Source organism: Pezoporus flaviventris, unplaced genomic scaffold, assembly GCF_033815535.1.
Source record: "Pezoporus flaviventris isolate CSIRO_AGI_PZ_B2104156 unplaced genomic scaffold, CSIRO_AGI_Pfla_v1 ptg000040l, whole genome shotgun sequence".
In the NCBI taxonomy this organism is placed as follows: Eukaryota; Metazoa; Chordata; class Aves; order Psittaciformes; family Psittacidae; genus Pezoporus; species Pezoporus flaviventris.
Window position 1 is genome coordinate 9,295,004 of NW_026892588.1, and position 12,071 is coordinate 9,307,074.

General features: G+C 51.8%; 1 protein-coding gene across 1 annotated transcript in view; it reads left to right on the plus strand.

Moving 5' to 3' along the window:
• CFAP410 (cilia and flagella associated protein 410) overlaps window positions 1–12,071 on the plus strand; it is a 120,761-nt gene that overhangs the window by 9,180 nt on the left and 99,510 nt on the right. The gene's annotated exons all lie outside the window — the stretch shown is intronic.

The following is a 12,071-nucleotide window of genomic DNA, read 5'->3' on the forward strand; positions in this document are numbered from 1 at the left end:
TTTGGGCATCCTGGGCCAGGGCGTCAGCACCCTCGCAGGGAAGGACTTCTTAATATGTCATCTAAATCCTCCCCCTGTCAAGTTAAAGCCATTCCCCCTTGTCCTGTCCCTACAGGCCATTATCCAAAGCCTCTCTCATGTTTCTTGTAGCCTCTTTAGGCCCTGGAAGCTTCTCTAAGGTCTCCCTGGAGCCTTCTCTTCTCCAGGCTGAACAAGCCCAGCTCTCTCAGCCTATCTCACAGCAGAGGTGAAGAACTGCCGAGGTGAAAAATAAAAATTGCTGCAGATCCAGATTCCTCCCATGAGATATGAAAGCCAAGGATGCCGTAATATTCCAGGATTTTAAAAGCAGCTGGGTTTTGGCATGCCTGTCACTCCCATGAAAACCCAAATTGGTACCACAGAGGCAGATGAGCCAGACTTGCATCATCGTGGCCAGAGTGGGAACTCCAGGCTCCTGATGCCCTGTATTGCCTCTGCACAAGGAAGGGATGCTTTGCTGAAGTGTCATAGGCACGAAGCACATGCTGAAACCTGCTCATAAAAAACTGCCCATGGAGTGGTTTTAAAGACCCGGTGCACTAATATAAACTACTCTCTTCAGGATCAGAGAACTAGGGGTACCTGCCTGCCTTCCCTTGATCGATAATGCAAAAGGTGTATAAGCAAGTCCTGCCCTGGCTCAGCTGCATTCTCACACTGGAGCCAGACACCGGCCTGTTCTTGCTTAGCCTCTCCAAGGATTTTATCTTGCTCATAGTTTATATCCCATGCTACTCTGCTTGCCAGCTCTGCTCCAGGTCCTGCTTGCTAGATACACCCCACAGCCATCCTGCCAGCAGCTCATCTGGATTGGACTGCCTGCTGCAGCTAACATGGATGGGTTTCTTCCAGCACATCTCAAGTAGTCCTGGAACCCAGGACTTGCTTTGAATGATGCTCCTGAGCAGCACACAGTGCTGTTGAGCCCTGGCTGGTGCCAGGTTTAAACAACACATGATAAATACTAGAATAGCCTGAGCTACAGAGAACTCCTCAGACACCAGTTTCTAAGGATGATCTAATACGCCTCTTGGACGCTCCATTCCTCCTCATTACTCTGCTGCATTTTTTCCCCCTGCTATTTTTCTTCCCTCCCAATAAAATGTTTTGGTTTTCTTCTTTCTCTTTTTTTTCCCTGCTTGAGTCTAAGAAATGCGCAGCCATGGCAACAGGCTGGAGGAGAGAATTCCCTGGATCGGCCGGGTGTCCTTGGGGTCTGGCGGGGAACGAGGGGGGTGAATTCTATCCATTCCCCCTCGCCTGGAGCAGTGTTTAGTAAACACACTCTGAGCGCACACATGCTAACCCCTGTCCCGCTCTGCCACACACCCGCCGGCACGGGAAAGGCTTTTCCATGGGCTTAGCACGTCTCCTTCTGTCCCCCTGGACCAAGTGGCACCCCTCTCCCCAACACCCTTCTGGGATGGCATTTTCTAGGAGCAGTGTCGAGGAGGAATGCAAGCCGCTGGCGTCGGGACAGGAGCTGACATTCCCAGCCCGGGGCTGAAGAATGTGGACATAGTGTCCGCTCCAAACTCCAGCACTGGAGTTCATTCACCCTGCACCCCAGGCGAGGGGGGTACTAACATCCAAGCAATGCTTCTGTGACCTGGGGGCTGATGCACTCCCCCATCACCTCCAGGTGCTCCAAAGATATCCCCATGCAGGACATGTTATGCCAGGCCATTTGGGGAATCGCTTATCCTTGTTTTGGTGGCTCCACGGCCTCTATCCCTCAATCTGCAGATACAACAGCCTTTTCTTGGAAAAGCTGGGAGAGCAGGAGGTGCACTGCACGCTGCAGGGTGAGCTGGTTTCAATGCAGCAGGCAGCTCTAAACCTGGAGAAGACAAACCTGTCCTCAGTGGGACAGCAGCAGCAAAGTGGAGACTACCTTTTAGGAGTTGAGCACCTTGACTCAGTGGGTCTTACTTAAAGACCCCAAAGAGGCAGTGCAGGCTGAAGGTCTCATGAGGTTTTTAAGCAAAGCTGACCTGCTTTAGTGTCTGTATTGTGGCAGAAATCAGAACTGAATGTAGATTCAAGCCCTAAACCCATTGTAACTTTCAGCTCATCTTTCCAAGGCAAACATGGGTGTTCTAATTCCCCCTGCCCCTCTGACACACCCAGGCAAAGGACGATGAGGGCTATTTCTACACTTCATCATGTTACACACCGCTTGGATTACCGCATGGCATCCAGTTTGTTTGGAGTAGGGTCTCAGGAGCCAGAATAGTTTTGCATTAATACAGTTCTCAGCAGTCCATAGGTTTGAAACTGGATATGATGGAGCTACTTGCCATTTACTTAGACTGGATTGTATGGGGCTTTATGGCTTAAAATAGGAAAGCTTCAGCAATAACAATGATACAACATGGTTCAGGCAGAAAGATCCCCACTGATTCACCACCCTGTTATGCCAGCATTACGACACCAGGGAAATGCTGCTCATTCCACTGGTTTTCAAGGGCAGTGAAGCCCCAGGATTTCAGGGAAGCTGAGAAAGTTGGGGAGTTTTGAAAGGATTTGCAGAATTCTCATTGTTTAAGAGCAGCAGAATACGATAGGAGGGATCTCTGCAGACAATAAGAAACTGTGGTTCAACAACAGAATGGAATAAAGCAAGATATCACTAAATCCACCTTTGTCCCGCTCCTGGGGAGCAGGTGAGTGCAGGGATGGAGCGTGCTGGGGATGGAACTCAGCAGCAAACACCCCATGTGGGCCCGCAGACTGACCTGGCAGCATTCCCGGGAGGCTCAGCGACACAGGTTCCCATCCCTCCCCTACCTGCCCCAGCTTCTGGAAGGCCTCCAGGTGTTGCACAAAAGCAAAGCACCAGTGGTTTGTTGCAGAACCTGAAGGAAGAGGCAGCGCTTGCCTCGGCACGTTGGAGCCAGCCAACACTTTCTAGTCATACTCTTAAAGCAAAGCTCAGGGAGCATCCAGGGTTACCTGGCACATTCTTGTCTGAAGAAGGGAAGACTGTTGCTGAGCCCTTAACGTGTTCACTGATGTCTTTTGGCTGTCAGAGCCTGCTGTTGAAACACTGAAGAAGCTGACCCATGTCCTTGGCTGGGGGCAAGAGGAGAGCAGAGCTGAGCTGCAGACCCCTATTGTCCCAAAATGACATCTTCAAGGGAAAGAAAAGCCCTGAAGGCAGGTACAGCACAAAGGCCATCTGCTCCGTTCTTCCAGCAAAAAAGGGACTGAGGTTGCTTTGGACCAACAAGCAGAATATTCCAGCACAAATGGAGATGCTTGGGAATGCTCTGCCCATGTTGGCTCTCAAGGGTTAAGCCTCATATTTGTTTTATGGTGATAGAGCTCACTCTGTCACGCTGCTGCTTTGTCATCCTAAGGCTTTGTTCCCTGGCCCATGAGTGAGATTTGGCAGTCAGGGAGATGCACAGCTGTGCTCTGGTTGTGCAATGCAAGGCTGCGTGGGGAGGCAGCAAGAAGGATCCACAACACAGCAGGAGCCTCCACATTCATGATTCTGTTCTCAAGTATTTGTGCTGTGGTCATGTCAAGGGTCCCTAATTCTAGCACCAAGGATCCCCAGCACGGGAGCCAGGACAGGTTGTGGAGCTGGAGATGCTCCAGATTCAGAACAATTTTCAGTACTCATCCTGCCAGGGCATCAGCCTCCAAAGAGTGATGGGAATGGAGGTGGACCATGGAATGGAGATGGTGTTTGGACCATCTCCATGGGAGTGGAGATGGTATTTGGTAGAGCATGAAAAGCATGGAAGTGTTGGGGTTAGTTCTCCTGCCTTGAAGCAAGCAGAAGCCAAGGGGTGTGACGTGCTGTCTTACTTGCTTTACCACAGTGATGCTTTCCGCAGCCTCAGCCCCCGAGCAAGCCCTCCTGCTGTCCATGGAGCAGCAATCCCCAGGGCAATCTTCATTGTCCCCACTCCTGTTCTGCAGCACAAGTGCCCACAAAGCCACCAGCTGAGCTCAGCTGCATCTGTGGCACGCTTGTCCCTCTCTTGCATGGGCTGTCTTCTCTCTTACAGTCCCATTGAACCTTGCAAAGCCAAACTGGGCTCTCCTGTGTGTGCTGCCCAGCTTCCCTTGTACCCTCCTGGCTGCAGCTCCATGGCAGGGTGAGGACTCACTGCCAGCTTGGAGCTCACTCAGCAGCACTGCCAGCAAATGCCTGGCATGGAAGAGGAGGACAGCAGGGAATATGCCCTAGAAGCAGCGATAAACAAGAAAACAGCACAGAAAATGAAGAAATGCCTGGGACTTGGAATCTGCCCTTCCCGACCTGCCGGTGAGCCCTGCGTGGGGAAGCTGGGTGCTGGTCAGAGCTGAGCCTTCCTCTCTGGTGAGACCCCCCTGTAGTCTGCACCCAGCTCTGGGGCAACAACACAAGAGGGATGTGGAGCTGTTGGGGCGAGTCCAAAGGAGGACAAGGAGATGCTGCTGGAGAAGAGAAGGTTCCGTGGAGACCTTGAAGCAGCTTCCAGTGCCTAAAGGATGAGCTTTAAGGTCCCTTCCAACCCAAACCAGGCTGTAATTCCATGAATTGGGGCAGAAGCAAGACGCATTTGGGCCCCAAGGTGCTGGAGACACACATTTAGCTCTGCAGGGGTACAACCCAAAATAGTGGCCGCAGGGCGATGTCTCCATGGTGGCTCTATTCCCAGATGGAGCCACATCAGGGGACACCAGCTTAGGAATAGCCACAACTGGCGAGGGAAGCCCTGATGTGCTTCCCCATGTGGAGGTAACCTCGCCTGCACCACAAGCGTCTTTTCCCTGCCCATGTCCAGTCCAGTTAATCAGGGAGGGCCAGGGAGAGGGACCCATTTGCCAGTTTTCGGTCTGATTTCATCAGAATTTCCTCCATTGGTTCTTCTTCTTTTTCTTATGTTTTTGTTGGTTTTTTTTTTTTTGCTTTAATTCCACTTTTTTCTTTGGGCAGGGGGGAGGAGACAGCTGGAAAAACCCCGTGTGTTTTGGTTGCCCTGGAAACATGCTCCTAAACTTTTGGTGGATCCAAGACATGCCAGGAGTTCCAGGACGGCCACTCGTGGTGGCGGAGTCTTGCCCTTGCTTCCCAAAAGGGGCAGGGCACTGCTGTCTGTTGGGTCTGGGCACATCTGGCCCTGACCTACCCTCTGGACCGACTCCTGTTTACTCCTCAAATACGGCATTGCTTACAAATTGCTGGGGAATGCCATGGGATCGCTTTGCTGGTGTAGTGTTACTTCATGGTGGACCCTATGCAGGAGGAAAAGGAAAAAAAGCAGCCCAGGATTGTGCTTTAAGGCTGTAAAAATGCGGGTGGGAATATTTTCCAGCCTGTGTCATGTTCTGTCGAGGCCAAAATTCACATTCTGCCTCTCGCTGTTTGTGTTTTTCTCCCTGAAACTCTGAAGGGAAGTGATTCTTGCGAACACCCCCCTCCTCCTTTTCCCCCAGTGAAGAACTTCAGGGAAACCTTGAACATGTAAGATTCCAAGCACTGGGAGTTGAAACTTTCCCTTGGCCTGAAGCAAATGGTTTCCCTCAACTTTAAGTATTTCAGTGATTTTCCTAAGCAAGAGAGCAGTGAGGAATGGGCACCTTCTCTTCAGTTAACACAAGTTCATGCTTGGTGTTTTAGAAGAGTTTTAGCTGCAGAAAGGGAAGACAAATTCCTATGAACTGTTTGCCCCTCAGCGTGCAGGAAGGCCAAAAGTCCAAGCTTTTTCCTGGAAGGAAGAAGTTAGGGGGGTTAATATTTAAAGAAGGGAGGGATACAAATCCCAACCCCAAGCTACTTCCATATGGAAAGATGTTTCACTTGAAATTTCCTGAGCAGTGTTACTGAGCAGGGACTCAGTACTGCTTTAAGACCTGGGAAATGTACTTAAAAGGGGCCTATAAGAAAGGTGGGAGAGACATTTTAGCAGGGCCTGTTGTGATAGGATGAGGAATGATGGTTTTAAACTAAAAGAGGGAGATTCAGGCTGGATGTGAGGAAAAAGTTCTTTACAATGAGGGTGGTAAAACACTGGCACAGGTTGCCCTGAGAGGTGGTGGATGCATCATTCCTGGCAGTGTTCAAGGCCAGGCTGGTTCTGAGCAACCTGATCTAGTTGAAGATGTCCCTGCTCATTGTAGGGGGTTGGAACTGAATGAGCTTTGCAGGTCTCTTCCAACCTAAACCATTCTATGATTCTTTGATTCTATTCTATGAATGAAGCTCTGTGTTTCTAAAGGCAATAGCTCCAACCTTCTCCATCCCATGTGGCTGGGCATCCTTTGACCATCCTGCTGGGGAAGTGCTGTGAGCCTAGTGTGAGCCTTTTTTCTTCTAAATGAGCTTCTAATGACCACAATTTTCCTCCATTCCAGTTAATTAATCCCTGTCTCCCTTTGCATATCTGGGCTAAGCACTTTGCAGGGCCCTGTAGTGGGACTTGGCACTTCAGTCTATTCTGTGTCAACCCAGCCCCGTGTGCTGATGCTGGTCCCACAGAGACAGTGTGCCGGGACCTGTCACAAACCTCTAACACTTCTCTGATGCAGCAAAACCAAATAACTAACCCCACATCAGTCCCTGCAGGATGCTGACTTCCTTTTCTTTCCGGTGTCTGCTTGAGTATTTTCAGTAGCATGTTTGAAAGTGAAAAGCTTTGGAAAACAACCCCTGCCCACTAGGAATTCCCAAATGGAATGATACACTTAGAGCTGGATTTTTTGGTAAAAAATAAAAGGAAAGGAAGAAATAAAAAGTCACCTTGGACCATGGACAGCTCAAACACCAACGGGGCTGACGTGAATAATGGCCAGCATCCTGCGAGCCCTTTGTGTGTTCCTACTCTGATGGGTTCTGTCTGGATGCTGGAGGACCCCCATCCCTGCAGGCAGTGGCAGCGCCACTTGAGCAGGTTCTGAGTCTCCTGCTATGACTTTGCTCCCAGTGGGGAGGTGATCTGGGGTCTCTGCCAACATCAGCAATGCACTGACATCCTCTACCTCTCCCCACTGCAGGCATCCATTGAGGCACCCCATTGCTCCTTGTCTGCTGGAGCACCTGAAGCATCCCAGAAATCTCACCAGAGGAGCTGGTGGGGACACAGGAGCCCTGTCCCATCTCATGCCTGTTGCACTTGCTCTGACCTCCTGGAGAGATGCAGATAACTAAACCCTGGTCTGGAAAGGGTCTTTTGGCTGCAGCCATGCCCCTGCCTGCCCCATGCTGACCCAAAGGCCCCTGTGCTGGGTCTAGGGAAGGCTTTTGGGGATCACACCTAAAAGCAAAAGCCTATGCTGCAGGAGGATGTGGAGGAAGGAAAGAGAAGAAAGGAGCCCTATCCCTGCCAAGGGACCTGTGAAGCGAACTGGGGAATACCTGCTGCATGCAGGGGCTGGGTGGTCAGGCTGCTCTCATGCTCCCCTCATCTCCCACACACATCTTCCAGTGCCTGGGGACACAAAGAAAAGAGCACAGGCAGCATCTTGTGCCCTTGCCCCAGCTGCTTGCAGGAGCTGCACCCCCCAGAGCATCCCAATCCTCCTTGAGCATCCCCATCCTCTTCAAGTACCCCCCACTGGCTCTGCCAGGGAAGGTGATTGGAAAGGTGCCCAGCTGCTCTGCCACCAGGCTTAATCCCAAATTCACCTGCTGCTAGCTGTGGGGCACAGGGAGACCAGCCAGGGAATGGGTGCAAGCAGAGAGGGCCAGCAAGCTCATCTGCCTGGGTTTTCAAGGTCACAGAGGTGGTGGGAAGGAAAGAAAAGAGACCAAGGAAAAAAAAGTTGACTCAGAAACCGCAGGGAATTTTTTGCCTTTTTAGAATACTGGGAAGAGAAAAAATAGCCACAGATATTCAAAGCATCCGGGATAATAACAGTCTGTTTACTGTTTGCATGCAAAGATGGCAGGCAGGCAGCACAGCGCAGGGAGGAGGAGTGAGGAATTCACCGTGCTCTCGCCACGGCCCAACCACTTCTGCTTATCCCAGCAAAGCGCCAGGCATCATTCCTGGCTGCCTGCACAAGCAGGACCTGGGTGTCCCTGCCACAACGCCGGCCGTGGGCCCCGGTGGAAGGGCTTTGGGAAGCATTTGGGGCTGGGGAGGACAGAGGAGCTCCCAGTGCTGGAGGATGCTCCATGGCTGGGGGGTGGAGCATCCCAGAGGTAGACCTGGCCACCATCAGGCCATGCACCTCCCCTAAATAACAACAAACACCACCTGGGCCCTGTCTCTGCTCCAGCACTACACACTGATGCTCTGCATGGAGGGGGCATCTTAGGGGTATCCTTGTAAATGCAACGGGATGCAAAATCCAACTTAGAGGGGGGAGCGTTGGTCCCTCAGCAGAATAAAGCCATGGGGAAGCCCCCAACAAGGCCTGAGCACAAAGAGGACTTTGGGACCCCCAGAGAAGGTGGTGGAGTGAGAGAGGGAGGCAGGGAATGAGGGACGGATGGGGAAGAGAAAGGTTCAGCAGGCCCGGCGGGGAGAGCTTCATTCCTGCCGGCCTGACGAGCAAGCCAGGACTTGAGGCAAGAGAAAGCACCATGGTTTGCCCAACTGGTTTGCTGGGAAGCCGGCTGCAGGGCTGGCCTGCAGCACTGCCAAGCTGCCCCCACAGCAGCAGGGATTAATTGGAAGAGGAGAGAAATTCCCTTTCTCCCAAATTCTGGTGGGGGATTTTTGGCTTTCCAAAGAGCCATTTCCATCATAAGGATGTGATGTCGAGCTTGTCTTTCACCATCCAACTCTAGCATTTGGCAACTGGAAAAGGAGAGGAGGTGCGCGATGAGGGGGTGAGGAGGAATCAGGGCCAACAAAAGACCTGCCAAGGATGCTCCAAGGACCAAGCTTCAACCTCCAGGCTCCAAGGAGAAATGAGGAAAAGCAGGAACCAAAGCTGCAGAGATGCTGCTGTGGTGTGGCACTGAGCCACCGAGGTGCTCCTGGCGGAGAACAGGGCCTGGTGTATGGCCACGGGGCCCCAACAAGTTCCTCAGCCTTGTGACCACAGGAGGGATCATACCTCCCCAAATAGCCCCTGGGGCAGACAAGTGTCTGCCTTTCACCCGCGAGAGAGCTGCTGCCCCAGGACAGGGCGTCTCACCAAAGCACCAGGGTGACGGTCATGGCACTCGGAGCAGAGCCTGCTGGCCCCTTTCCATCTCTGTAGGGCTGTGGATGTGCAACCCACACAAGGGGTTGCATCCAGGCAGCAGCCCAGACAGCAGCTTGGCAGACATCTCCAGCCACCCCCTTTTAGGAACACAGGAACACAGGGATGCAAGACCTGAGGACATGGGGATGCAGGGATATGGGGATCACAGAAATCAAAGACTAGTTTGGGTTGAAGGGACCTTAAAGATCATCCAGTTCCAACCCCCTGCCATGGGCAGGAGCACCTTCCACTAGAGCAGGGTGCTCCAAGCCCCGTCCAACCTGGCCTTGAGCACTGCCAGGGATGGGGCAGCCACAGCTTCTCTGGGCACTCTGTGCCAGTGCCTCAGCACCCTCACAGGGAAGAGCTTCTGCCTTATATCTAACCTAAATCTCCCCTCTGTCAGGTTAAAGCCATTCCCCCTTGTCCTGTCACAACATTCCTTTGTCCAAAGCCCCTCTCCAGGTTTCTTGCAGCCCCTTTAGGCACAGGAAGCTGCTCTAAGGTTTCCGTGGAGCCTCCTCTTCTCCAGGCTGAACCAGCCCAGCTCTCGCAGCCTGTCTCAGAGCAGAGCTGCCCCAGCCTTCACAGCACCTCTGTGGCCTCCTCTGGGCTCTCTGAATGCAGAGATCAAGGACACAGGGGTGCTGGGACACAAGTATCAACAACACAGAGATCACAAACACAGGAATGGGAGCAGGAGCAGGAACAGGAGGTTTGGCTCCCATATGGTATTTCAGCTGTGCTGTGGTGACAAGGGCATGTCTTAGAGTCAGCAGGAGCCACGTGGGATAAAGCGATGCTGATGGTGAAACCCAGTGAGATGGTGTGGAAAGGGTGGAGGGAAATGCCTGTGATGACAGAGTGATAAAGCAGGTGATAACACACCCCACACCAGCCTTCCTTGCACCAAGGTGCAGAGCTCCATCAGGCTGCTGCTCTGGCTGAAAAGCAGCCCTACCAAAACAGCTGCTGTCGTATCCATAGGGGCATAGCAGAAGGAGATCAGGAATCCCCCCCCCATGGCCCTATTATCATATTCACAGATGGGGCTTCCCCTTCCCATATACTTGTTATGCCTCTCTGCTGCTTTGCTTGTACAGTGCTGTGCTCCCTCATCTTTGGGCTCCTGGGGACTATGAAAGCCTTGGGAGTAGGGGTCTACAGAGTGATGTGCAGGATGGAGGATGGCGGAGTGGTGTGCAAAACCCTCAACAGGAGCCTGTTCCCTGGATCCCTGGACATGGAAAACTGCCTGCAAACAGCCAGACCCGCTGCAAGGCTGCTCAGCATCCGGATTTGGGTAAATAATGTGGGGCGTGAGAGCTGAGGTATGCCAGGAATGCTGCAAGCCTTCCTGGGCAGCTGCCTGCAGCTCCAGGGCAGCAGGAGCTGGGGGAGGCAGGGCAGGTATGATCCCTGGATGGGGGCCACCAGGACCTCCCCTCAACACACTCCCAAGGAGCAGCGGCTCCCTGTGAGCTTCACACACAGTCTTCCCCATCACTGGGGAGTGCAGAAGGGTCCACTTCAGACATAGGTTGTGCATGGAGTTGGGAGGAGCTTGTTTCCCCGCTAGGAAAATCCAGAGGAAACCATGGGTAGAAGGAGGAACCGGGCTCCACACTTCCCATTGCTCTGAGTCTCCCTAATGATGGAGACCTGCCCCACAGCCAGAGGAAACCCCAAGTTTTCAGGCACAGCTCTTCCAGGTTCCTGGAATTGTAGAGCCAAGCTGGTGTTCACCATCATGGTCCCACCAAGACCGGTGATCCTCAGCAGTCCTTAGCCACCTTCCAGGAAGGAGTTGGCAGCAAAGCTGGTTCCTTACACTGCTGTTCTGCATTAATCCAAGCTAAAGCCCATTACAGAGACTTACACAAGATCTCCTGGGCCACAGGACAGCAGGTTAAAAAAAAGAAATGATCTGTTAGTAAATGCCAAGTGATGTCCAAAAGGGAAAGCCCCAGCCTGGCTGGTGATGGCTCCAGCTGGGCTGCCAACACCCAAGCAGCTGGAGCAGAGTCCTCAGGGATGTTCCCTGGGAAGTATCAATGCAACAGCTATTAAAAAGAAAAGTAAAAAGACAGCAGCAAACAAAAAGCTCAGAGGGGAAAGGCTGGGCAGCAGCATGATGTGGAAGTTGTAAGGCCCAAACTCTAGGAGAACTTCTGGTCTTCCACAAGACCAAAGAGCTAAGCAGAGTGGGAAGGATTTGGAGGTGGCTGACAAAAGCCAGGGGAGAGCTTGGAGGCCAGGTCCAGCTGTGCCTGAAGATGTGGCCATCAAGGAGTGCGCATGGAGGAAGCTTAGGAGCACCAAAGTTTCAGCCAGCTTATCAACCCTAGTCCCCTTCCCCTCACTCTGTCTTGCCCCATTACATGGGGGGAAAATAAGAGCACCCATGGGTCAATATTTGGGTTTTTTTATTAAAATACTGTTATACCAAGTGGAATGCTACAGCAATCTCGGTATAGGGCGGCACATCGAAACAGCCAAGTTTACATTTAAATACTCAAGATAACTTAAAATGCACAAACAAGAACTCATTGTCTTTGGCAGGAAAAACAAAAGTTCACAGCACGAAAATACAACACTTACAAAGAAACACCAATATTAATATAAAATATATTAACTTGTGGGGAGTTTTTTTTCCTCTTTCATAACTTTTGTTCATTTGTTTTCCACTTTGTAAACAATGCATGAGAACCGAATGTGTTTGGTACGTGTCTGGGAGAGAAGAATAAAAAATGCAGTTGTCCAGCAAATGCACACACATAGTGAAAGAAAGAAAGATAGAGAGAAAGAACATATATATATAGATGAAGGGCAAGATGGGAGGTGTCTGAGCTCAGAGGAGAGAAGGAAGCATCAGCGATGGCTACAGGCAG